This window comes from Equus asinus, chromosome 29 (assembly GCF_041296235.1).
Source record: "Equus asinus isolate D_3611 breed Donkey chromosome 29, EquAss-T2T_v2, whole genome shotgun sequence".
Taxonomy (NCBI): Eukaryota; Metazoa; Chordata; class Mammalia; order Perissodactyla; family Equidae; genus Equus; species Equus asinus.
This window is the reverse complement of record NC_091818.1, coordinates 34,873,668-34,895,934: the sequence shown is the minus strand read 5'-3', so window position 1 is coordinate 34,895,934 and position 22,267 is coordinate 34,873,668. Positions and strand designations below refer to the sequence as shown.

Sequence of the window (22,267 nt, the reverse complement as noted above, 5' to 3'; positions counted from 1 at the left end):
CCTGAATGTGGCCTGGAGCTTCTCCAGCCTCCAACTTCACAAGTCTCAGCATCTTGCTCAGGTGTCTTCCTCATAACTACCAAGCTGCAGATCCACAGCTCGGATTTCATAACCACCCAGAATGCAGAACTTCACACCACTCCTAACCAGTGTGGGTTCACTATCTAAATTGAGCCCTAAGATCTACAGTGAAGACTGTGGGACTAGAAATTAGGAAGCCTTGGTTTCAGTTCTGGTTCTGTAGATATGCATTCAATCATGTGAAGTTTTCCTAAGTGAATGGGACATCCCGCATCCTTTATGTGTAAGCTGCAGACAGACACCACTGGTTAACCCTTTCTCAAGATAAAAAAAAGTAAATAGAAAAATCCAGAGTCCATGTGCTCAGACCATAAGTTCTTTTCAGGTTATTTGAAACCAATCTATCAATGACCATATCTGGAAACTTTACCTTTTGAACGATTTGACATGAGACAGTACAACATAGTCTAGGGCCTGAATCTCTGGATGAAGCTTTTTCTCAAATAAAGAAAGGTAATTGTCATTTAAAAAAATATTTTTCTGTGCAAAAAATTCCTTCCTCAATTTTTTCCCTGGGTTTTATGATTGCTGACTTTGCGATAGGAAATCTCAATCACTATTTATTGACTATTAAATCCAATGAAAAATGTATTGTGGATTCTTTTGTTCTTCAATTAGGAAGTCGAAGCTCAAGCTGTTCTTAAACTACTCAAAAATAGTCTAAATATTGCACTTCACAAAATTTATAAAGTGGAAAAAATTGGCCTTGTTTCTTTCAAGTTACTAAAGGAATTTACCACAAGATGGCACCATGCAAGTGGTAGTTAATTAAAAGGCCTACCCTGTGTTCCTCTGGCATTGGGTCTTCATACTTAGGAGCAGTGGCATTTGGCACATCCGATAATGCTAAGCTATATGGGACAAATGTCTGTCTTGCTCTGTGAGTTTTTAGTGACGAAGGTCCTCCTTTTGTGTTCTTTATATGTGTTTCAGCCAAGCCTGTCTGGTAACATGTTGTCAACACACCAAGCCTACAGTTACTCACATATTTTGAGGAGAAGGTGGCTCAGTTAGGTTAATCTCTGAAGGCATTTGTTGGGTTTTCCCCTCAGCTCCTGATTGAAAGTGTGGGAAGGGTATGTTCTTGGTCCTCTTTCTATTGCGTTTTGTTGTTGCGGATTTCCTTCGGTGCCAAACACTTGGTTTCCTTAATTTACCTGTGGAAGCTCAGCAGCAGAACTAGAAAAGTCTGAAGTGCTCGTGATCCTCCTTTCTGAGAATGCAAGGATCAGTCTGAACTCCAAGCCCCCGTGACAGCCATTCCCTTCACACATGAAAGCAAACCTAATATTTTCTCTGTGGGGTGTTCAAATCCTGGATAACTAGATGACTTGGAAATTGAAGGGGTTCGACTTTCATGTGGTTTTTGACACTTGGAAAGACAGCCACAGAAAAGGATGTGTGCTTCTTCAAGCATGTGAAGAGAATAGAGTGTGGGGCATGTACTCTTGAAGTGAAATAGACCTTTGACTAGTCCTACCCTGTTTCCATGTAGCTAGGTAAATATTTGCAAAGCGCCTACTGCATCTCTGGATTTGGGGCATGTGTCTACTGGGTACGAAACAATCTCTGTGGGGGAGTGAGCCTACCCAGTTCTTATCTCCCTCCTGCGGCAGAGTTCACTGACTATGACACAATCTCCAGAGGGAAGGGAGGCCTACCGATTCTTATCGTCCTCTCTCGGCTGGTACTGGGGCTTTCTGGTGGCCAAGACCAATGAGTCATTTGCAGGAGTCCTGGAGATAATATTCTTCTGAATATTCTGGATATAAATTAGTGGAGGTGTAGGATTTCCTAAGGGCTCGTGACCAGCATGCATTGAAGGGTAGACAGGTTAGCTACGGTTGTTAGGGGCATCGATCTGTAAGAAACACTGAAATATCATGGAAATGCAACAAGATGGAAAATCATATTTTTCAGGACTTTTCCGAGGTAGAATATTCTCAGTGGTAGGAAGAAACACTTTGATAAGTGGCTTAAGGTGAAGGTAAGGTCCCCAAGCCCCACCCCACCCTGCTCCCAAGGGCATGCTAGAATAATAAGAGCAAGCCACCCAGCTGCCTTCCAGCGGAAGGACTGGTTTGCTGAGCGAGATACACAATGTGGGGCCTGAGGTAAATTTTTAGGGACAAAAGAAAAGAGGCTGAGTTATCACTTTCTCCTTCTCTATCCCCACCCCTCCCCCACCAACAGGTTCTCTTAATCATCAAACAAATCCCTAAAGATGGATTTAAAGGAGTGAGCAGTATGAGCCTGTTAGAGCACTAACTGTCTGTACAAGTCAGAGTCTCTGGGAGGACTCCTCAAGGAGAAGCATGACAAGAGGTTCATGGGAAAGGATATTATCCGAGTGCCCACTGGGCAAGGACCTCAGCTTTTCGTGCCTTCCATGTCATCTCTCTCCCCCACGCATCTGGGGACAATAACGACAGCCATATATCCTGAATTTTCAGGAACTGTCCAGTTTTAAATATTCAGCCCATTGTGTTCAGGTAAATATGTTTTAACTTGACAGTCGGGTCTTATGTCCTGACTGTTGGCTCAGAAAATGAGTCGCCACAGACTCAAGAACTTTGAATTGCACGGTTCTCCCTTTTCTGCAGTAGGAAATTCCCCTACAAGACGAACAGAGAGGAGGCACTTGGAAAACTGCCAGGCCAGGGGCTGGACAACCCCTGGGCTCTTGTCAACCCCAGCGGAACACTATGGTTGATGCTTAAGTGAATTAGCCACTGGAAGAAGATGACATGGATCAAAAACCAGCCTCAATGGAGATAAAGAGCTTTGATTCAAGAAGGGCTCTCTTGAAGCGTGAATGGACCTATCAAATCAGAAATTCAGTCTTCTGGCTCTAGAAATTTCGCTGCTTGAGAGAAAGCTCTCTAAATTGTCCAGCCTAATGGCACATCTTCTGGGTCATATTCAGCAGTCCCTCTTTCTTTTATCCCATTTCTTTTCCCTTTCTTAAATTCTTCTTTTGTTTGGCCAAAGTAATTTCTCAAGTCATCTTCTCATGGTGGGTACACGGGCAGTGAACTTTGAGTTCTCACATGCATGCCCAACTGTGTCTTTTGTCCCTTCAGATTTGATAATTTGAATGGGTAGAGAACTGTAAATTCAAGGCCATTTCCCATGAAAATTTTGAACACATTTCTTTATCGTTTCCTAGCATAATTATTTTGTTTTAAGTATTTAAATAAGAGTTTTCTTTCAGGCCATTTCCTTCAGCCATCAAGCCTCTCCGCCCCTATTAACTTCTGCTGCTTAGGCAAAGCATTTCCTCATAACCAGGGTGCGGTCGTAACTTTTGGTCAGAGCTCACTCGGAGAGCATGTGTCTGTGTCAAGAGGATCAAACACTTATATTCAGGGTGGGAAACTATGCACCTTTAGTGCTAAGGGCTGGAAGTTGGGCCTTATGTGGAATTTGGGCTCCTAATTGCATGGCCTGGACGTCAGCTGGCTCTCTGAAATCTAGCACCTAGACACCATTTGAACTAACCTGGGAACTACCTATTTCTGATTGGTGCCAGAGTACAGAACATCTGTTTGGTAAATTGTCGACTTCCAGGTCTAAAAGCAACTGCCACTTTTGCTGAGTCACAGGGAAAGAGAGAGCTAGGACGCTTCGATGCCAGGACAAGGGACAGGAGTAATTCATGTTCTTAGCGAGATGTGACAGCTGATCATAGTGCCCTCAGCATAACTGATGAGTGTGAATGATAAATTACCCCAAGGGAGAACTTCCTGACAGTCAGCTGTTGGATGTAGCAGGATGGATTGCCTGGGGAACCCGTGAGTTCCTTCTCGTAAGAGTTACTCTTGGTGGAGATATCAAAAATCAGATCCAAGAACCTGTTGGATGGTTGGAATACATGATCCTTAAGTTCTTTCTCAACCATGACAATTTGTTCGCAGTACTTACTGCAATGCCTGGCACACAGAAAGTGCTCAATATATGCTCACTAAAATGTTTGTGGACTGCGTTATGCCTCAGCTGCCAAGATGAATAGCATCACTGTTTTCATTTGCTGTAATGCGTTTTTTTTTTTTTTTTTTAGATTTTATTTTTTTTTCCTTTTTCTCCCCAAAGCCCCTCCAGTACATAGTTGTATATTCTTCGTTGTGGGTCCTTCCAGTTTTGGCATGTGGGACGCTGCCTCAGCGTGGTTTGATGAGCAGTGCCATGTCCGTGCCCAGGATTCGAACCAACGAAACACTGGGCCGCCTGCAGCGGAGCGCGCGAACTTAACCACTTGGCCACGGGGCGGCCCCTGTAATTCAAGTTTATACTGAGCAGGTTTTAGTCACAACTACTATTATCTCCTTATATTGAAAAATTAATAGAATAGGCTGAGTTTGAATTGAGGACTCAATTTTGGTCCCAAGCACTTTATCGCTTGAAGTCACTTATCGGCACTGCCACTAACTCGGTATTGTGTAGACAGAACCAACACACAGAGGGCACGAAGCAGTTAAACAGCAAAGCTCTACTTAATCGTGTGGATTAGGCACAGATGGAAGGGCTTTTGAATAATAGGAAAGAGGCTTCCAGGTAACACTTGGCCTGCAAAATACAGCTTTTCTTGTCTGTGAGGGTTGAAGAAGGCATCCCGAGTGTGGCCCATACCCTTTATCTACCTGCTGGTGCCATGCGGTTAGGGACGGAATCTTGTAAGGGTGGCGACAATAGAGACCCAGTTAATAGCTCCCATTGATTCAGTGAGAAAGCTAGAAAAGCTGGAGCCTTTCAGATAGGATTCAGAGAGGCCGCCCATAAAGAGCATAGCAAAGGCAATACCCAGCAGTGACGGCCTGCTGGCCAGCTGACAGTCAAGGGCAACAACCAAGGTAGGGTCTGCCAGCTCAGGGGGACTGCCCTGGCCTCTCCTGGTTTCTGAATCAAAAATTGGAACTCCTGGACTGACAGAGGATGTTTCCTGCTTTGTGAATTTATTTTTATGTACAAAAACAATGTTACAATAATAATCACAATAATATTTCAAATTTATAGGAAGATGCAAAAGAAAATAGTTTTTCCATAATTTTATCACCCTCCCAGGCTCCCTGGAGTTACACACAGTTTATTAGAGATAGATGGTTTATGACAACTGTAGTGCCAATATAACGTTTGTAATTGGATTTTTTTTCCTACTTAATATATCACATGCATTTTGCTAAACATTTTCTCCCAGCTTTTATTTCACACTTGTAGCTTCTCGCAGTTAAATGGTATCTCGTCAGGCGGAAGGAATAATATCTAGCGTGTACTATGTTGATTATATGCTCAGCTGACTGCCACGTGCTTTCTGTGTCTAATCTCATTTATTCCCCCCAACTTTAGGATGGCAGGTGATGCTGCTCACCTCTTTTTTTCAGATGAGGAATTTCGGAGAGTGGTTGGTAAGCTCATGAGTGAGGAGCTGGGGTCCAAGCCGGGTCTGATTCCAGGGCCCAAGCTCCTAACTAGAGTGCCTAATCCCTCCCTTTCTATTAGGACATTTCAATGGCTTTCCTTTTTTTCCTTTTGATAGTACAACTAAACGAACACCCTACAATGAACATCTTTATCCATACGCCATCTGCAATGTAATGTGACTCTAAACAACAACCGAGTCAAGAATTGTGAACACTTTAATGACAGTTGATGCTTTGTGCCCAAATAATTTTGAAAAGGATTAGGCCACTTTATAATATATAAATTACGTATAATTATATAGCACTTCTTAATCCATTTATAACCTACATCCTTGCCAGCATGTTATATTAATTTAAATTTTGTTTGGCTAATTTAGGAGGAAAATGAAAATTTAATATTTTAACTTCTTTTATTATTTGAGCAATTGAACATTATTTCATGTATTTGTCTACTGGCTATAGTTCTTTGAGTCATAAGCTAATGTCTTTTTCCTATTTATGCATTGGAGACTTTTTTTGTGATTTTTTTTTTTTTTTTTTTTTTTTTTTTTTGTTGAGGACGATTGTCCCTGAGCTAACATCTGTGCCAATCTTCCTCTATTTTTGAATGTGGGATGCCACTACAGCATGGCTTCATGAGAAGTGTATAGGTCTGCACCTGGGATGGAACCCATGAACCCTGGGCTGCTGAAGCAGAGTGCTTGAACTTAACCACTATGCCACTAGGCCAGCCCAGAGACATTTAAAAAAAATCAATTAATAGGAGTTTGCTCATAGTAATAAAGATATTAACCCTTTGTCAGATGTGGTGCAAATACTTTTCCTGGTCTGTTTGCATTTTAATTGGTTTTTTTTTTTTTGCATTTTGACACATTTTCAAAAGTTCATATAGTCAGATACAGCCATTTCTAACTTTTTATTTAATATACAGCTTCTAGACAAAATTATTTCGTCAAACCTCTTCTCTAGATATTTCAAAAAGATTTTAATTTATTTTCCGGAAGTCTTTCTATTTGGTTAAACTGTACTATTTGGAATTTATGCTGATTTTTGGTGTGAGGTATATGCCTAATATGCCCCAGGCTGTTTCATAACAAACACAAATGCATCCCCACACCCTCTCCAGCTCCTGTTCTTTCTCCACTTCTAAGCCTCCCACTCACACCTCCAGCCACTCCAGTCTGGATTCCATCCCAGTTACACCAACAAACATCTCTCTCCCTTAACTCACCAATGACCTAGGCTTTCATTTCTATTGGGTAAATTCCTAGGAGTAGAATTGATGGATCTGATGGTAGGTGACTGTTTGACCTTATCAAAAAACTGCTAAGCTGTTATCCAAAGCAGTTGTACCATTTTTAAGCTCCTACCAGCACTGTGAGAAAATTCCAATTGCTTCACCTCCTTGCCCATATTTAATATCGCCAGTCTTTTCATTTTAATTGTTATTGGGTAGAAAGTGGCATGGCACTCTGACTTTAATTTGCATTTCCCTAATGACTAATGATTTTGAGCACCTTTCTATGTGCTTATCTGTGATTTAATGGATCTTTTGTCCATCTGAAAATTGGGTTGTTTGTCTTTTTATTTTTGACCTGTGGAAGTACTTTTCACATACGGCATGTGAGACCTCTGTCAGACAAACGTATTGCGTATTTCTCCCAGCCTGTGGCTTGCCTTTTCAATTTTCTTTGAACAGAATTGTTTTAAATTTGATTATTTCCAGTTTATCAATCTTTTCTTTCATAGTTTATATTTTTGTGTCCTGAGAAATTGTTGCCTACCTCAAGGTCATAAACATATCCCCCTATGTTTTCTTCTAGAAGGCTTACAGTTTTAGCTTCTACTTTTATTTCTAAGAGCAATCTCAAATACATTTTTGCATGTGGTGTGAGGCAGGGGTCAAGGTACATTCTTTTCCATATGGATACTCAATAGTTCCAGCAGGATGTCTTGAAATGAATTTCCCCACTGAATTGCCTGGGCACCTTTGTTGAAAATCAACCGATTGCATTTTACACACACACACACACACACACACTTTCTGGACTCCCATTCTGTTCCACTGATCTATTTGTCTATCTTTGCTCCAGTATCACACTGTCCTGTAGCTTTATACAAGTCTTGAAGTCAGGTAGTGTAACCATTCCAAGCTGGTATTTCTTTTCTCAAGACTGTTTTGGCTCCTTATTTTAAAATCGGCTAGCTAATTTCTACAAAAAAGCCTGGAGGGACTTTGATTAGAATCATGTTGAGTCTATGGATGACTCTGGGGAGAACTGACATCTTAACAACTTGAGTCTTCTCATTCATGAATATTACATCTCTCTCCATTTATTTAGACATTTAAAAATCCTTCTCAACCGCATTTTAAACTTTTTAATGTAGAGATTTTTGTACATTTTTAATGTAATTCTAAGTATTCCATAGTTTTGATGCTATTATAATAGTATTGTTTTAAAATGTTATTTATTGTTAGCATATAGAAATAGAAATACAATTGATTTTTGTATATGTACATGATATCCTGTGATCTTGCTAAATGCATTTATTATTTCTTTAGTGGCTTTTTTCTGTTTTGTCTTTTCCCCCCTCGATTCCTTAGGGTTTTCTACACAGACAACTGGGCCATCAGTAAGTAGTGACGGTTTTACCTCTTCCTTTTCAAGCTCTTTACAATTAATTAACTAATTTTGCTGTATCGCACAGGCTAAGAACTCGAGCTCCGTGTTGAAGTAGTGAAAGCAGACATCTTTACCTGTTCTCAATCTCAGAGAGAATGTATTCAGCATTTCGACTTTAACTATGATGCTTTTATCATGAATGGTGTTGAAATTGGCCAAATGCTTCTTCTGCATCCACAGAGGTGGTCGTATGAGTTTTAAAAATTTTATTCTGTTAATGTGGTGAACTACATTAATTGATTTTCAAATGGTAAACCAACTCTGTATTTTTGGCATAAACCTCACGAGGTTATGATACATTATCGCATATATATTTGTTTTATTTATGTGCTTTGCTTTGCTAATATCTTCTCAACATTTGTGTCTTTGTTCTTGAGGGATGTTAGTTTTACTTTTAATTTGTGATGCCCTCATGAGGCTATTTAACAGGATTTACGTTAGACTATTTGTTTCAGTCCCACAGGTCATTGAGTCTCTGCTCTTTATTTTTCCGATCTTTTTTTCTCTTTGTTGTTTAGTTCAGAATATTTCTGTTCATCTGTCTAGGGTCACTGATTCTTCCTCTGTAGTAAACAATCTCCTCTTAATCTCACATGATGAAATTTTATTTCAGATGTATCTTTCTGTTCTGGGATTTCCATTTGGTTCTTTTCTTTAGAGTTTCTATATTGCTCCTAAAATTCACTATTTCTTTCCTCCTTGTATCTATCTTTTCCTTCACAATCTTTACCATATTTGTTTGCTCATCCAACAAATAGGTCACCTGTGGGTCTACTTTTATTACGTGTTTTTCTTCCTTTTGACAACGGGTACACTTTTTTCTGCATCTTTTCCTGTCTGGTAACTTTTCTTTTCTCTGAGTTTGTAATTGTTATTGGCAGGAAGGTTAGTTCATTGCAAGTTACTGGTAGCAGAACTCTTCCTTTCTCTCATTTTTACGTTGAACAAATCAAAGTGATTGTCAAAAGTCATAAAACTGGGGCCGGCCCAGTGGCGCAGCGGTTAAGCGCACATGTTCTGCTTTGGTGGCCCAGGGTTCACTGGTTTGGATCCCTGGTGTGGACATGGCACCACTCAGCAAGCCATGCTGTGGTAGGCATCCCATATATAAAGTAGAGGAAGATGGGCATGGATGTTAGCTCAGGGCCAGTCTTCCTCAGCAAAAAGAGGAGGATTGACAGCAGTTAGCTCAGGGCTAATCTTCCTCAAAAAAGAAAAAAAAAACTCATAAAACCTGGGTTGTAATCCCATTCCTGCTATCATTAGCTCTGAGATCTTGGACAGCTTACTTACCTTTTCTGAGCCTCAAAAATGTCCCCATATTTAAAATGAGGGAATTAGAAGCAATGTCTTCTAGCTCTAAGATTTGGAGATTTTTTGATTATAAGGTGTTGGTGCTAAGACTGGGGCATGGGTGCTGGGGACCAAATTTTTACCTGTTTCGCCTCCTTTACCGCTGAGCAGTTTTGCCTGGGTGATTTCCTTTGCTAACGAAGCCAGCCATCTGCAACTTACCCACCCAGAAGGCCTTCATCTTTGAAGTCATTTCGTCCCCACAGCTCTCTTTCAGGAGGAAGGTACCTTTGAATCAGAAAGAACATCTGTGCAGACAAGCCTGGATGGAGAACATCACACAGCAGAGAAAATTGGTGTCACTAGATATTCATCACCAATGCAAAGTTCTGGCTCCACCTCGGACCTACTGAATCAGAAATGCTGGGGGTGGAGCCCAGCACTGTGCATTTAACAAGCTCTGCGGGTCCAGGCAATGACAAGGCACACTGCAGACTGAGACCCACTGCTATTGGGGAGCTTGGCAGAAGAGAGCAGGAATGGGTAACAGGGCCTTAGGGTGGGGGAGGGGATACAACAGTAAAACCATATAGAGGGATTTTTTGCTTTTACTCTTAAAAATAGAAACTAGAGTCTATTTTGGTCTTTGGAAAGTGGTCAGTCAAAAGAGTGGGTGGCATTTTTTTTGGATGAGTTTTTGGGCTGTTTTGAGAAGTAGAGGTTTGAAGCAAAAACCACATGACCTAGGGGACAGAGTAAGATTTTCTCCAGGCCATTGCTCCAAACCAAGCAGCTTCTTTGGCCCTCTGGGGGCAGAAGCACTTTAAGAGGGCTGCCCTGCAACCACACTGGCTTCCATATGGATAGAGATTTGGTGTTGGTTGAACCCAGCAGTTCAGGTTTATTCCCTTAGCCTTTCATGGAGCCCATGTGTCAGTTCCTGTGGTGGCCTGAGTGTGGTCATCCACTCAGGAGGTGGGGCTGGGCCAATAATTTTAAGAGCAGTCTGGAGGGTTTGGCTGACCCGGCTTGGAGTACACTGCATGTGTCATCTTGGGAGCACACCAGGTCCGAAGGTTTTGCTTCCAAACAGGAGAAAAAGTGGAGGTATTTCTCTAGCTGGACGAACAATGGAGCCAACTTCTGTGGAGCGATTGCAGATATGTAGATGAAGAAGGAGGAAAGCTGATTAATGGTTGGGGTGAAAAGAGTCTTTGTTTTAGATGGTTTAAAACCACAATAGGTTTGGAAAAACAAGGCATGTAGGCTTGCCCAGGACAGGGAGAACACACTCTATGTGTTTACTGGTTTCCTAGGGATTATTGTACTTAACATCTTGTCCAGAAATTTCTGCTACCTGGTACAACATTGCTTTCATCACATCACTCTCCTGCTCAAGACCTCACTCCTGCCTGACTGCCACGAGAAGGCTGCCTTTTGCTACAGCCTCAGGCCTGGGCTCTTTCCTAGGATTTTAACCTCCTTCCTTTATTTGATCCAATCCCACCTTTCTAACCTCATCTCTGAATTCCTGCCAATACCAGTCGCTGCCTCCTCTGAGCAGTCTCCTCCCACCTCCCAGCACACACCACCGTCTTGCTCACGGCCGTGCCTTTGCTCAGCCTGTTTGCCTCCTAAAGTGCCTTTCCCTTCCCCCAGCTGAACTGTCCATCTTTCATGACCCAGCAGCCCCTCCCTGATTATGTCAGCCCACACTAGACTTTCTGTCTCCCTAACTCCGACATTGGTAGGCTCTAACCCCAGTTTTGTGGCTAAACATACACGGTCTTGCATTTTTTATGGATCGGCTCTCTACCTAGCTGCCTTGTTCTACGGAAGAAGGAAGCTTGAAGTCAGCCTCCTTTGGATTCTCCATGAGAGCCAGCTTAGGGTTGCTCACAGGGAAAATGAAAACATTGTACCACTGTTTGTTAGAGGAGAGGTTCAATATGTTAGGTATTGATGACTTGAATCAAGGGATTCCCAATTGTGTTCCAAGGAACACTAGCTGGCTATGATGTCAATCGTTCTGTCCACCATAGAGAACGCCTCTTAACACCTTAGACTGGGGGCGCCCCACCCCGGTGACAGCAGTTTCTCCATGTTTCCAGTGTTGTTCTAAGTTAAAGACAACTGCCTGAAGCTCAAACGGGGGAGAATGAAATCGGGGTGTAGGGAGGGGCATATTTATTCTTTTTGCTCTTTAAATTTAAATGCATTGTCTATTTGGGTGGACTATTTTTCCCCCCAAATTTACGAAACACGAAGGACAGGCTAATTAAAACATGCTGAAATGGAAAGAAGGAAGACATACAAGGAGAAGGGAGCTAAAGAGAGTTTGACTTTCTCAGCAGGGGACCCTGTTTTTTTCACTTGGCCATTTCTGGTCAGTTCCTTTGGACCCCAGTGGCTGTCCATTATTGTTCTGTGTATTTTGCTGATAGTCTTTGAAGTAATTTTCCAGTTTGATGTGAGGTGGTGCCAGGCATTTCCCCCCAAATACACAATGGCTGTACAATTCTAGAAGGTTCTTCAGATAACATTGCCTCTTTTGGACATTCATGAAGTTGGAATGAATAGATCTCACCACTATAGAGGGCACATGGGCAGAGGGTGGACACAAGGAGAAACCAGACCCAGCTCAACATTAAAAATCTGGGCACCCCAGTGACTGCTACTCTTTCTTACTGACTTCAGTACACGCATACCCACACGCACCCTTAAATCTCCTTTGTTCAGCGGGGACAAAATTAACAATCCCGATCAGTCATAGATGAAGACTAGTCCTGCCCCTCACTTCCTTTGCACTGACGAAGTTCTTTTTAAAAATTTATTACTTTTGCATGCAAATACCATGATAAATTCATAAATATTAGAAGTGTAGATAACAAAAAGAAAGCATTCACTAGAAATGACAACATCCTGTCATAACTACTCTTACCATTGCCAAATGCATTCCAGTGTTTTTTCCCATAAATGTATATCTAGAAGTATGTAAACTTTTAAAAGTGGTGTCACAATGAATGTCTTATAAAGGTTTCCATTCATCAGTACATCTTAATCGTATTTTCATATCATTAATCGTCTACAGCATCATTTTTAATGGCTAATAACAATACCTTTGTGTGGAGGTACCATTTTTAACCATTTTCCATTGATTGATATTTAGGATTTTAAAAATATTTCCATAAATAAGGCTTCAATGAGCAAACTTTACATACATCTTTGGATACTAACTAGTCTGATGATCTTCCTAGGATAAATCCTTTCAAGTGGATTTATGAGGTCAGAGGGTGCATTCTTTTATAACTTTTCCTACAAACTCCTATAATGCTCTTTGTAAGTGTCTGTGCTTAAGATTCTTGACAACAAGAGGCTCTATCCTTATCTTTAAGCTGATATATTGTCTGCTTTTCATGTAAACTAGTGTTTTTACAGCAGTAACAACTAGATCCAAGTGTCCAGACCAGCTCAGAATTGGTTTGCTGTCCCAGGAGGGGACGCTGTGACAGTGCCTTGCTCTTTGCGACGTGCGTGTACAGCACTGCAGAGCTGTGTCTGAATCAGTGTCTGGTTTCTTCTTTTGTGCCTTAAAGACAAGCTTCTTGGTAGGCTACTGCATTTATTCACATCCCAGCCTCGCTACTCTTCAGCTATTTTATTTCCTACCATCCATTCTTCCACTTTCTTCAGGCCCCAAACTCTGCTGCTTTTTGTAACCTTTTTCTCCTATCAGAACCCGCACTCAGGAAAATAGCTGGCATCAGTCATTCCCACCTTGACAGGAATCCAAATCAATGAGCTTATTTTTCTACTCTTTTGCATTTAAAATTTATCCCTAATAGGATAAAAAAAATCAGTGTTCCTAATAAAAGAAATATATCAGCTGAAGAGGCTTTTTCTTCTTTTTTAGCAGTCCTTACAAATCAACTACATCGAGCTTGTCTGAATAGAATTAAGACGCACCTCAGGAATCTCAGCCTTCCACATAGACCCTTGTCCAGGTTAACGCCTTGCAAGGGACAGGAGAGAGTGTCCATATGGGAAGGATGAGTGAGTCTCCTGTCGTCGGTTTTAGGAAGGTGACTGCTCTCTGTGTTTTAGGTTCATTCCTCAGTTTGCACCAATGGTGAGCTAGTAAACCAGCTCTCCCCAGGGATAAATAAGCTCTGCTTTGTAGCATTTGCTGATTTCCATGGTGTAAATACTCGCAGGTGGCAGATTTCAAGCTGCCCCCGCTCAATGACTGGCTCCCTACATTCCTGATTATTTAACAATCAGCTCTTCCATCAAGACAGTGGTTGTTTTTACAAAGACTCTTCTTTTTAAATCTAGTATTCAGGGACCACACTTGTTTCACCTGTTTATTAAGATGGGTACCCTGGAGGAACTGCTTCTCCATAGTATATACGTGTTAGGTGCATATGAAATCATTTTGGGATGATGACAGTTGATGGCTAACACCTGTCTGAAATTTAGGCTAAGTGATCTCTTCTGTACTACACTGGCCTGTAACTAGATGCTCACAAGAGGTTTTAGGCAAGCACACAATTCTTCGTCGAGAAAAATTGGGGTCCTGCTTCTCTGGGAATGGTGGCCTTTCTTTGAGAAAGAGGATATATGTCAGATTGCTTATTTATCGTGACAGTTTGTCAATTCTGGGAGCTGGCATCAGATAACTAAAGAATAGGGAATTCTTTCTACCTAGTAACACAGATAATAGGAAAGAATATGCCTATGAGGCCACACACACACTCTTCTCTAGATCACGGTCTCAAAGTTTAATGGGCATCAGTGTCACCAAAGGAGTTTGAAAAATGTAGGCTTCTAGCCCCCTCCTCCCAATATTCTGACCCAGTAGGTCTGGCTTGGTCCGAGAATATACATTTCACCAGCAGCTCAGCTGAATGTGTTGCAGGTTCGAGGGTTTGGGCGGGACACACTTGGAGAGGCTCTGGTGTCGCCTCATCTGAGTCCCACCCTTCTATGAAGGTTGGTCATCAACATGAATATGTTCAGACCTGCAGAATCCCCCTTGCTTAGCTGCAAATCAATATTCTGTGCCCTTGGCTTTTATCAAAGGCCAATGCAAGAACCAGCCACATGAAGCAAATATGTTTTCACTCTTGTTTAGGTTCAATAATAAATTCCTTTCAGAGTTTATCTTTAGTGGGGGGCAAAAAGCTCTCTTCTTTATTATCTGAACAGAGAGCCATCACATTTTTTTTCAGGCCCCAAGATGCTCAGAATGAACTAAATTTAGGGTTCAATAACAATCCTTGCCGACCCCTGGTTCCTGGTATAATTGTGACTGCTTTTTTCTCCATAGTTTCTGATGGCTCCACTTTTATTTTAAGGTGCCTTGAATGCTTTTTGGAAGTATACAATGTGTAACAAAGCAAAAAATAGACAAAACAGAGAGAGATCTGTTAGATATCATTACACTAACAAGGGATAAAATTGATCTCTTGGTTCCTCCAAGCTGTGGACGAGTAGAGGACTTCATGACATAGTTTTCTCAGACCGTTTCTTCTCTCTTTTAACATCAAGTCCCTTTCCTTCCTACCTTCATTAACCCGGGGCTGACTATACCTTCACAAAGCCATCAACTACGCCATGGACTGAATGTTCACATTCTCCCAATTTCATACATTGAAGCCCTAACCCTCAGTGCGATGGTATTTGGAGATGGGACCTTTGGGAGGGGAATAGATTAGCTCACGAAGGTGGGTTGGATCGAGTTAGAAGGAAGGTTAGATTAGATCTTGAAGGTGGGGCCCTCATGATGCAATTCATGGCCTTAGAGGAGGAAGAGAGAGTGTGTGTGGGTGGGATCTCTCTGCATTCACACACACAAGACGGGTCATGTGAGGACATAGTGAGAAGGGTTGTCTGCCAGCCAGGAAGAGGGCTCTCACCAGGAACCTAAGTGGCTCGCACCTTGATCTTGGACTTCCCAGCCCCCAGCACTGTGAGAATTAAACGTCTGTTGTTTAAGCCCCCAGAAAATGGTGTTTTGTTATAGCAGTCCAAGCTAAGAGAAACGGTATTAATAACCAACTGCTTTATTCCCGTTACTCTGTTTTGGCCGCTCTTTTTCTGGAAAGGGGAAAGACAGAGCAGATTTCGAAAACTGGACAGGTCTGACTTTTACATTCCCTCCTCCCAGAAGGACTGGCCTCTGTGACTTTTTCTGACAAATACAGCTTCCTGGATTTGCAATTGTCCCAGGAGAAAGTGCGATTTCTCCACTCCTCCTCACAGCAGAGGAGGAGAGCAACCGAGTCCCGTCCGGCTGGTGGGCTGTGCACGCCCATCTCCTCGCCCTCTCACGTGGTGGGTGAGCTCCTCTGCAGACCCCAGGAAGATGACAGCCCTGCTCACCTCACCTGTAGGTCAAGGCTCTGATCTATCACGCAGTAAAGAGTCCTTTTCAACTTTGGGTCATGTAAGCTTTCTCTAAGGATTTGACCATAGGACCCTCCCTTTTAAGTTCTACTTTTTGAATAACACCTATTAGATATGAGTAACCAAAGGGCTGTGCTTGAGACCTGGCTCCACTGAGCTCCAACACATGCCCTCTTCTCCTCGAGGGAGCTCCATTTGACACATCAACACGGATGCCCCTCAGTCTACCCTGAAAGAGAAAGATTCACCATGGAAAGAAATGCTTGTTTTTTGTTTTTTGTTTTTGAAAGCTAAACAGAGATGATTCTAGAACTATAAGGCAGTTATACTGAGGCCAGCTACAATGTCTAAAAAAAGGCCAGAGTGGTCTACTGGTGGGAGATATTGTGAAGAACAAAATGGTTAGAAGAAAATAATAGAGATTTAAAAGTCTATGAAATGGGGGAGAGGGAAATGGGGATTTGTTGTTTAATGGGTACAGAGTTTTACTCTTGCAAGATGAAAAAGTTCTGGAGATCTGGTTGCACAATGTGAGTATATTGACCGCTATTGAACTGTACACTTAAAAATGGTTAAGATGGTAAATTTCATGTTCTGGAAAGTGAATGCTTAAAAGTAAGTATTGTAAGCAAGGAACCTGGATCCAGCATATAATCCGGAGCAAGAATATACCTCTTTCTCACTTGTATTTTCTCTCCGTGGGTCTCTTTTTCTCTCATCGTTTTGATCTATAGAACCTGCTGGAAGACTAGACAAAACTAAGGTGGCAGACACAGTGAGGTCACAGGTCATTTGGGCCATTCCTTTTCCAAGAGACTGAAGGTTGCCTGCATCTTTCGCTGGTCCTCAAGGCATCTCCAACAGCGTGAGAGCTCTTGATTCCTCCAACGCTGTCACCGCTGCAGGCCCAAGGTTAACGGATGGGGGAAGGACTAATTCATTGATTAACACGCTGGGTCAGAGCCAGGTCTTTGTTTATGCTGAAGTGTACTTTGGACTCAGAAGTTCTGCCAAAAAACCCAGTGACAATGCCATCCATGTGAGATTGTGATAATTAACTGGAAACAAGAGAAGCTTTCCTATAACATTTCTGAAGTCCACCAGTGAGCGTGAGAATGGGTCCTTTCCTTCATATGGAACTGAAAACTCTGGGGGTCTGATGAGATTTGAGCCATAGGCACTTAATAATATTACAATAATTAACATTTTATATCATGTTTGACATTCTAGAAGCCCTTCTATCTAAATCATCTCACATGGTCCTGAAAAAAACCACTGGAGGTGGGTCCTGGCATCCCCTGTGAAGTTCAGAAAAGTAAAGCATTTGCCTAAGAACACATGGCTAGTCATTTGTCTAAAGTCACAGAAGCAGTGGTGGAGTTAGGATTTCAACACTGTGTTTTCAACAACCCAGGGCAGGAGGTGGCTTGGTGGTCACAAATGCTGTAGAGGTGCATTGGTAAAACCAAGAATTATTCTGCTTATGGAAGTGACCTACATAGGAAACTCTATTTGAGTTCTGATTTGTTGTTTGGCCTCACTAATCCATTATGCTCCACTGTTCTGAAGGGTCTTACAAGGCCACTTGAGCTACTAAATACATCTCAGATGTGAACATGGTTGAGATCGAAGGACTGGAGGGTAATCTCCGTAATTCTGATAAGCCATTTCCCAGTCATTTTCCCAGAAGGAGGGTCAGCACAAAGGCAGTGGTTCTCTTGGGTCCCAGCTTGAAAAATCACACAGTGTATGATGCCAGCTCTCCACTCAGAGGGCCTCCCAGGTCCCAAGGCAGAAAGCCAGTGATGTAGATGATGAGGATAACTTTAACCTGTGAACTGGCTTAGCTACGTGGAGTCCATGACGAGAAGCAGCTGGGTTTCCAGGCCATTCTGGTGACGGAGCTGGGCTGTGTGTGAACAAGAGCATCACAAACGTGGCTCTGCTCTTAATCTGCTGAGCAAGGAGCAGGCTGCAGGGATAAGGGGCAACAATACAGCCGATCGCCAAAGACTTCAAGCTCTTCCACCTCTGGGTGTTTCCTCTTTCCTCATTCCTGCACTAGTAGGTAGGAAGGAGAAAGGTAGATGTCTTCCCCAAATCTTGTTCTTGTGAGAGTGACCTTAGGTGACAATTGTGATGACTATAAATCTCAGTTTCCCCATTTGTAATAGACCTGTAATCCTCCCTTAGCATGATATACACAGAGCCTTTCAATCTGTCACCATCTTCTTTTCACTCTCCTCTCTTACAACATCCCCCAGTGCACGGTATACATGGTCACAGTAAGCTATAGACTGAATGTTTGTGTTTTTCCAAAATTCATATGTCGAAACCTAACCCCCAAGGTGATGGTATTAGGAAGTGGGAGGTCATGAGGTCATGAGGGTGGAGCTCTTGTGAATGGGATTAGTGCCCTTGTAAAAAGAGACCCCAGAGAGCTCCCTCACCCCTCCCATCATGTAAACACATAGAGAGAAGATAGCCGTCTATGAACAAGGAAGCGGGCCCTCACCAGATACCAAATCTGCTGGTGCCTTGATCTTGGACTTCCAGCCTCCAGAGCTGTGAGAAGTAAATGTCCGTTGTTAAGCCCCCCAGTCCATGGTATTCTAAAAGCTTGAATGGACTAAGACACAGCAGACGTTTGAGGTTTCCCCGGAATTCATGCTCATTCTCATCTTTGTTCTTTTCTCTGTCTGGAATGTTGCAACCCCAAGTCCCACTTATAGAATTCTCACTTGCCTTTCAAGACCCATCCACTCACTCCTTTGCACACCCTCAGAGCTTGGCATATATTCATATTACAGAATCTATCAAAACTTTACCTGATTATTTTCCGGTCAGTGTCCCCCACTCCTAATTGGGGGCTCTGTATCTGTCAACCTCCTAGCACACTTCCTGAACACAGTGGGTGCTTAATACCATCAGCTGCAAGGAGTTGCTAATATGCAGCTCAGAGCTTCAGATGAAAGCTGCAGTGGGAGAATAGTATCAGAGAGACGTCCTAAGAGAGGCACTGTAATTTACCTCCACAGTCTCCAAGCAGGACCCGCCTTTCACTGCCCTTGAAGAATAGTAAGTAGTCCATTTCCTTCTAGAGGAGGGGTCCTCATAAGTACAATGTGCTCTAGAATGCTCTTGTGCTAACAGATTTTGTCACTAAGAGGACAATGGCTGTGGGCACCAGGGAGCAGGAAGCACTGGCCAGAACCCAGGCAGCCTACCATCTCCATGGGCAGCTCCTTTAGGATATTTCTGCCCTCCCAAAGGAACAATCTGAATTGCCCCTTTGAAAGGTTCTAACCTCCAAAATCTTAACCTTGGTCTGCATCAGACATCAAGTGGCGTTTGGTCTTCAGAGAGGGATTTCACTGAGTGGAAGCACCAGGAGGAAAGTCGGAGCTTTTACAGGTAGAAATAGGACCAGCTCCTTTCAGTGTTAAGAGTTTCTGTCAAAGAAGGCTGGGGAAAGCTGATAAGAATGAAAATGGTCTCATTTCTGTCTCATGTCAGACACCTTGGCATCTTTCAGATGTGTGGTTGACTCTAAGACAGGGAGAAGAGAAACTATCCTGTTGTTCTATGCGCTCCCATTGTTACCTCCACCCTCGCCACAAAGAAGGCTGGCACAACCCACTCATAGGAGCAAGCCATAGAATGACTTGTTTGCTGCTTAATTGCCAATACTCAGTGTAATGCCTGGCTATAATAAATACCCATTAAATGTTGAGTATATAAATGGGTGAATTATCTACTCAACAGTGCAACCAAATAAAATGCCCAGTGGATCCATTGGGCAACTGCTGGAAAGATCAAATCAATTATAATTTTAAGCCGAGTAAGCCTCCTGTCTGTTTTATTCATAAGACTAATCCTAGGAATTTAAAAAATTAAGGTATGTATTATTTTACTATATTCATTGGAATAGTTTGGGTCCCAAGTACAGAATTTAGATCCTTGAGGGCAAGGATTACACCTTATTTTCGCCCTCTCCTCACTGAAATGCCAGCTGATGATACAATGGGGTGATCTGATAGAGGAATCTTGAGATGTCGAATATTTAAATACGTATTTTTTTAACAAAAGATTTTTCTCCATTAATTATATTACAGCTAATATAGAGTATTTTGCCAACAGAAATGATCCAAAATAGATGGGGTACATATTTGCTGTGCTCTTTTTATTGAAAAAAAAAAACAAAACAAACTTTTGTTAGTATTACACATAGGACTTCTGGTGCCCTTATGTCTGCAAAATTGGCTGTAGTTTTTGTAAAGTGCATCTAAGAATGAGAATTTCTCATTTAAATAAAATAAACAGCCTGCAAGAGGTAGAGACTTCATTGTCCAACATTTGGTAATCTGCCTCGAGAAAATTCTCCAGTTTTTGAGGGGGCGTTCTGACTGAGAGCCAGAGTGCTTTTCTGACAAATGTTCTTATAATATTAAGCAGGAAAAAGTCCTGATTTGACTTTAATTTGATTCTTAAGGATTTAAAGATGTTTTCTTTGCAACCATGGCAATGTACAAAACTGGAAACTATGAAAAGGCAAATTAACCGTTAACGTTAAACCTAATAACGTATCCATTAGGAGCAAAATAATGCATCCATTTGTCAACACGTGAGTCCCCTCAGATTCTGCAGTTTCGACACTTCAACCCCACAGCAAAGTCTTCGACTTTGGAGTAACTGACCAGAGAGGACTTCTCTCTGTCTCCAAGCAGAACTTGACCTTGACTGAGATGAGTGGTTCTATTCAGTGAAGAAGATTCTGTCCCGGTCCCAGGGTGCAGATGTTTCACTAAATCACAATGTTTACAGCCAATAAACTCTTCTTAACGCTCCATGTCCTGGGCCCTTGGTTCAATAAATAGTTGCTAACTTAGATAAACCAGATGTTCTGTGTGACACCAAAAAGCTAGGATTTTTACTTTCTCCACTTTTTGGATTCCAACCAGCTATTGATGCCTTTTAGTCCTCAATGCATCTGCTGCTCCTCTGTCTTTATGCTCTTTCTCTCTTTTGATCAGTGAGATTCTTGCTGACACTGAACCTCCAACGGAAGGGCTGGGCCTGGTCCTTCTACTTCCCCTACAGATAGTAGGGTTTTTCCTTCACACTCCGGTGGGGTTGCCCATCTCTCCACCCCAACTCCATTCAACTTTTCTCAGCTGAACTTTCCAGCCCTGATCATTAAAAAGCCTGGTGAACAGCCATAGGTGCCCCTTTACTCCTCTCTCCCCAAGTGGTTCAGCATTTCCCAGGTTTATTCCTTGTCTCTTAATATAGCAATAATTGATTACTATTCTCCTGCAAACTCTAGTGAAATGAAAGCTGCTTCCTTTCCGAATTATCTTCATAAATAGCAGCAGACCCAATTTTCACAAACACTAGAAATTTCAGTGCCAATTTTCCATCCGACACCACACAGGTTATCCACCTGTGCCCTCGGCATCGTTCCCACTACTTTGGGTACTGGAAATGGATCCAGGAACTAACGAGATGGAGTGACAGTGTGCAGAGAACATTCTAGCAAGGAAGAAGACCAAATAGGTTCCTTCCAAGGAGACATTGCCTACACGCTCTAGGGAATAAACATTTCTTGCAGAGTGAGAGAAGGATTATCATCGGGGGTCATATTTTCATCCTTTTCTCATGTGGTGTGTGAAGGTTGTTGGTGTTTTTCTCAACATGGACATTAATGAGAAACAGTCTGCTTCCAAAGGCAACTCATGTTTTCTGGGCACAGCACCTGCTGGGAGGCCACTGAAGAGATGTAATGGTAGAAAAAAAAATGAGGCCAGTGGTGTTCAACGAGTGCCTCCGCCTTTCTGGGTCCCAGTTTCCTCATGAGCAAACTGGAGATGATAATGATCACGGTAATAATTCCCTCAAAGCTTTGTTGGCAGGAGGAGAAATGATGCATGTAAACCTCTCAGCACCATGCCTAGAACATGCTGAGTGCTCAAGAAACTGCCGCCTTGGGAGGCTGGCACCCCCGGGTCCTTCCTCTTTGCCACAAGGTCCTCGTGAAATTCCTCAGTCTCCTTGGAGGCTGAAATCCCCCACTGTGGTCCTCCTGGGGGTTCTGCTTGGTGACCACAGAGCCTTCACGACAAAGATAATGACAGCTAATACTTATCAGCATCCACCATGTGCCAGGCACTATCTAAATGCTTTATTTGCATTCACTCACTTAATCCTTGCAAATATGCAATAAGAGAGAAGTATTATTATTTCTAATTTACATAAGAGGAACTGAGACAGGGGGATGCTTTGTTTTGTTGCCCGGCTGCTGCGATTAAGAAAGCAAGCCACTGGCCTCAGGGTTCAGTCTCAGGGCCACCCCTTCAGTAACACCTTTAACTGCGGAGGCTTTTG

At 42.4% G+C, this 22,267-nt stretch overlaps 1 long non-coding RNA gene across 1 annotated transcript in view; it reads right to left on the bottom strand.

Annotated features, from left to right (window-relative positions):
* LOC123282132 (uncharacterized) overlaps positions 1–22,267 on the bottom strand; it is a 62,355-nt gene that overhangs the window by 17,085 nt on the left and 23,003 nt on the right. Inside the window, exon 2 of the long non-coding RNA XR_011499211.1 lies at positions 9,619–9,797. This is a non-coding gene — a long non-coding RNA (uncharacterized lncRNA). The remainder of the gene's footprint in view (positions 1–9,618; positions 9,798–22,267) is intronic.